Genomic DNA, 5,853 nt, shown 5'->3' with positions numbered 1-5,853 from the left:
TATATGAAATGGATAAGCAATTAAATGGTTTAATTGAAGAATTGTCAAGATTAATTAATTAGTTAATTAATTTTACGAAAGGTTCGTATTGGGCTTATATGTTGGTTTTGGGTTTCGGGGCCCAAAAGCGTTTTGGTCCAAAAGGCCCATTATGTTTAAGTTGTATGACAACAAAAAACAAAATGGGCAAATTAGCCCAATAACAAGGAGAGGCCGGCCATTAGGGTGAATGGGCAAGTTTGCTTAATTACAAGTTTGCCACTCACCAAAGAAAATGTTATAAAAGCAACTTTATAGCAATTTTCTACAAAAGGGTTCTCTTGTTGAAATTGGGTGAAACATTTTCTCTCATTTTTCTCTAAGAGGCCGGCCACTAAGGGGAGGGACATCTAGCAATCTCTTCTTCCCTAAGTCATCCATATCATCTTCACAAGATACATCCTTGGTGAAGAGACTTAGAGACATCAAGCTTTTGGTGTTTTGGAGAACAAATCCTTATTTCCTCAAATCTTCAAAGGAGCACTAAAGGGAGGAAAACACAAGGTGGATTTAAGGAGCTTGGAGGTGACTTGAAGGCCCTCCACTTGGGTGAATCCCTTGTGTAAACAAGGATGAGCTTCAAGGGTAAAGAAACTCTAAATCTTTACTTCTCTTTAATGTTGTTAAAGAGTTTATTTTGGTTCACCATATACTAGGCTTTGAAAGTCATGGGTTTTATGAATTGTTTTTTGATGCATGCCTACTTTAAAGTGTTAATAGCTTGCATGTGTATTCAAATGTTCATACTTGTTCTTAGTTAGGACAAATTTTTTCCTTCACTGCCTAATACTGAGGCTTCGAATAATCACCATCTGGTGCCTCCTCTTTCTAGGGCTCTGCAGACTGCTGAGACTTCTTCTGAGCAACCTTTGTGAAGGCTCCCTCTTGTTCGTTTATTTTGATTCATGTATATGTACATATTTGTAATTTAGCGGAGATATCAATAAACAAGCTTTGCTTCATTTCAACGTACTGTGTTAAATACACCAAGGCCTTCTTCACTAAGTTCTTTGAGTTTTTTCTTTTGTTGAAGCTTGTATGTTGAAGCTTAGTGAGTGAAGCATGTGTGTTGAGGTAGTGCTCCCTTAATTTCTCGAGTGAAGAAAACTTCTCGGTTGGAGACTTGAAAAATCTAAGTCACTAAGTGGTCGTGAGACTTCCGAGTATCAAGGTGCAGTAGCATATGGTAGGAGTCTCCCAAGTCTCTAGTCGAGGGAGTTGACGAATGAGGCATTTCCTTTCTAAGTGGTAGCCCAAAACTCCTTCTTCATATATATTTGTTATGAAAGTTGTTAGGCCCAAAGAAGAGGAGGCCTAGGCAATTTTTATTTTCGAATATTTTTTTTGAATTTTTTTTCAAATTTTTGAATTTTTGAATTTTTGATTTTCCAAAAATATATATATATTTTAAGCTTTGTAGGTGAAACTTTGGTGTTGAAGCTTTGTAGGTGAAGCTTTGAGATTGAAGCTTTGTTGGGTACCATGAATTGATTTTGCTTCACACTATCTTGATCAAGATAGTGTGAAGCTTTTGAGAATTTGTAGTTGTCCTCCATTGGTGAAGCTTTGTTGAATTTCCTTTTTTTTTTTTTGGGAAACTAGAAATTTGAAAATGTGGGAGAGACAACATATACAAATTTTGCTTCTACACTGTTGAGCAAGAGATTGTGATGCAAGCCACACCTTGTAGTAGTCGAAGGTTTGGACGAACCATATAAATTGAATTTGATTCAAACAATCTTGATTAAGAGTGTGTGAAGCTTTCTACGAGTTGTAGTTGCCCTTCATTGATAAAGCTTTTGTTGACACCATAAATTGGTTTTGCTTCACACTGTCTTGATCAAGAGTGTGTGAAGCTTTTGAGAATTGTGGTTGCCCCTCATTTGATGAAGCTCTTGTTGGCACCATAAATTGGTTTTGCTTCACACTGTTTTGATCAAGAGTGTGTGAAGCTTTTGAGAATTGTGGTTGCCCTCCATTGATGAAGCTCTTGTTGGCACCATAAATTTGTTTTGCTTCACGCTGTCTTGATCAAGAGTGTGTGAAGCTTTTAAGAATTGTGGTTAAACTCTTTTGATGAAGCTCTTGTTGGCACCATAAATTGGTTTTGCTTTACACTGTCTTGATCAAGAGTGTGTGAAGCTTTTGAGAATTATGGTTGCCCTTCATTGATGAAGCTCTTGTTGGCACCATAAATTGGTTTTGCTTCACATTATCTTGATTAAGAGTGTGCGAAGCTTTTGAGAATTATGGTTGCCCTTCTTTGATGAAGCTCTTGTTGACACCATAAATTGGTTTTGCTTTGTACTGTCTTGATCAAGAGTGTGTGAAGCTTTCTATGAGTTATAGTGTTTCACAAAGGGGAAATGTCTGAAGCAAATGCAAGAGGGCTGAATAGCTTGATCTTCGTATGCCATGTACTGAAGTTGTTGTTGGCTTGCAATATGACTTTGTTGGTGACTATAACTCTTGTTGGGCATAAGTGCTCCCCTAGTTGAGTTGTTAAGCTTGAGGGTTTTTGATTATTTGTGAATGATATGAGTTCACATGTACAAGTTGTACCGCTCGTCTTCTGATAGGTGGAATGAATGGTGAGTTGCTTTCATCACTTGGTTGGTGGTACAAATGTGAGTTTCTTCATCACCTTTCATCACCTGGTTGGTGGCACGAGGATGAGTTCTTTCTTCACCTGGTTGGTGGCATGAATGGCAAATTGCCAAATGATATTAGAGTACGGGTTGTACATATCATCACTTAGTTGGTGCCATGAAGGAGAGTACGGGTTGTAGATTTCATCACCTGGTTGGTGGCATGAGTGGCAAGTTGCCAAATGATATTAGAGTACGAGTTGTACATTTTATCACCTGGTTGGTGGCATGAATGGCAAGTTGCCAAATGATATTAGAGTACGGGTTGTACATTTCATCACCTGGTTGGTGGCATGAAGGAGAGTACAAGTTGTACATTTCATCACCTGGTTGATGGCATGAAGATGAGTTCCTTCTTCACCTGGTTGGTGGCATGAGTGGCAAGTTGCCAAATGATATTAGAGTACGGGTTGTACATTTCATCACTTGGTTGGTGGAATGAAGGAGAGTACAAGTTATACATTTCATCACCTGGTTGGTGGCATGAAGATGAGTTCCTTCTTCACATTTCATCACATGGTTGGTGAGAATAAGGGCAAGGTGTCGAGGCACATTGTAGCAAATGTCGAATGACACAAAGTATGTTAAACCCTTTCGAAGCACAGTTGGCTTATGTATGAATGTGTTAAAATGTATGATTGAACGAATATACTGTGAAGCTGTTCATTTATTTGTATAGTCTTGTTGATATAAACTTTGTTTCATGTTGGAAGCATTCATGTTGAAGCTTTAAACCTGAGTGTTTCATTGCTAGGAATGTAAGAGGATTAGGACCGAGTTGTCTAAATCACCTATTTATTGAATTCATGCCAAATAGTCTTTGTTACATAGGATGCCGAACGGCTGAAGCTTAACACTTGTACAATATGAGTTTACTTGTAATAGTATTTCAAGTGATCAGCGTTCCATGGATAGCCAAGGGTCTTGCCATCGGAGCTTATAAGCTTGTAGGAGTCAGGGCGACTGATGCTAACAACTTCAAACGGTCCATCCCAGTTTGGACTAAGTGTTCCTTCATTTGGGACTCTGTCGCAGAATAATCTTTTCTTCAATACCCAGTCCCCCACTTTGAAAGAACGAGGTTTGACCCTTGAGTCATAGTAGTTGGAGATGCGCTGCTTGTAGGCGACATTCCTCAAGTGAGCCTGGTTTCTGTGTTCCTCAACTAGATCTAAGTTGAGGGTAAGTTGTTTGTCATTTTCACTTTGAATGTAGTTTTGGACTCAGAACGTTGCTTGCTCAAGCTCAACTGGGACAACTGCCTCTGTACCAAAGGCAAGTGAAAATGGGGTTTCTTCTGTTGATGTCCAATACGAAGTGCGGTATGACCAAAGAACTTAGGGTACAAATTCTGGCCAACAACCTTTAGCCTTGTCCAAGCTGGTTTTCAAAGTTCGCTTGATTATTTTGTTGATGGTTTCAACTTGTCCATTAGATTGGGGATAAGCTGGGGAGGCAAAACATAAGTTGATGTTGAACTTAGAGCAGGACATCTTGAACTTATTGTTGTCGAATTGTTGCCCATTGTCAGTGACTATCGCATTGGGAATACCGAATCTACAAAGGATGTTCTTCCATACGAAATCTTCTATTTTTTGCCTCAGTAATGGTTACCAAGGGTTCTACTTCAGCCCGCTTTGTGAAGTAGTCAACTGCAACGATTGCATAGCGGACCTTACCCTTCCCTGCAGGCATTGGGTCGATCAAATCAAGTCCCCATTGGGCGAAGGGTCAATGGCTGATCATAGGAGTGAGCGGCTCGAGAGGGGAGTGATGAATATTTATGTAGCGTTGACACTTATCACATGAGCGAGATATTCTGATGGCATCTTGGTGGAGTGTTGGCCAGTAATAACCTTGGCGAAAAGCCTTGTGTACTAGGGATCGAGATCCAGCATGATCTCCGCAGACTCCTTCATGTATTTCTCGAAGGACAATTTCTGCCTCTACGAGCGTAAGGAATCTTAGGTATGGTAAGTTAAAACCCCGCTTGTAGAGTTGGTCATTAATGATCAAGTAACGGGTAGCCTTGTATCGAATCTACTTAGCTTGGACTTTGTCATTTGGAAGGGTGCCATGAGCAAGGAATCTATAAATCGGGCTAATCCAACTATCCCTCCGTTGTCAGTTGCACACTTCCGTAGCCATGGTGCTTGGTGCTGCCAACAATTCGACCTGAATTTTTCTCCCAATCTTATCTTCCACTGCTGAGGCGAGGTGAGCCAAAGCATCTGCATGACTGTTTACCACTCGAGGAATTTAGGTGATCTGGTAGTGGAAGTGCTTGAGCAACAATTGTGTTTGTGCTAGATATGCTGCCATGGAGCTATCCTTAGCATCAAAGTTGTTGGTGACTTGGTTAACCATCAATTGGGAGTCATTGGATATCAATTAGTTTAACCCCAAGGTGTTTGGCCAAACGTAAGCCTGTTAGGAGGGCTTTATATTCGGCCTCATTGTTCGACGCCTTGAATTTGAAATGAAGAGCATACTCCATCGCCACTTTGTCAGGGGTCGTAAGGACTAGTCCTGCTCCACAACCCTGTTGGTAGGACGAGCCATCAACATATAGACTCCATGATCGGGCTGTTGGTTTTATTTTCTAAGCTTCCGAGGGTAATGAAACCACTTCTTTGGGCGTAGAAACAATGTCAATGAAGGAAAAATTTTGTCCTAGCTAAGAACAAGTAAGAATATTTGAATACATATGCAAACTGTTAACACATTAAAGTAGGCATGCATTAAAAAACAATTCATAAAACCCATGACTTTTAAAGCCTAGTATATGGTGAACCAATAAACTCTTTAACAACATTAAAGAGAAGGAAATATTTAGAGTTTCTTTACCCTTGAAGCTTATCCTTGATTACACAAGGGATTCACCCAAGTGGAGGGCCTTCAAGTCACCTCCTTGCTTCTTGGATTTTCCTTGTGATTTTCCTCCTTTTAGTGCTCCTTTGCTTCTTTGAGGATTTGAGGATTTGTTCTCTAAAACATCAAAAGCTTGATGTCTCTAAGTCTCTTCACCAAGGATGTGATGTGAAGATGAAATGGATGACTTAGGGAAGAAGAGATTGCTAGCTATTTCTTCCCTAGGTGGCCGGCCTCTTTAGAGAGAATGAGAGAAAATGTTTCACCTTATTTCACCAAGAAAAAACCCTAAATG

Source organism: Malus domestica, chromosome 07, assembly GCF_042453785.1.
Source record: "Malus domestica chromosome 07, GDT2T_hap1".
NCBI lineage: Eukaryota > Viridiplantae > Streptophyta > Magnoliopsida > Rosales > Rosaceae > Malus > Malus domestica.
The sequence above is the reverse complement of the archived record's forward strand: the minus strand, read 5'-3'. Positions refer to the sequence as shown.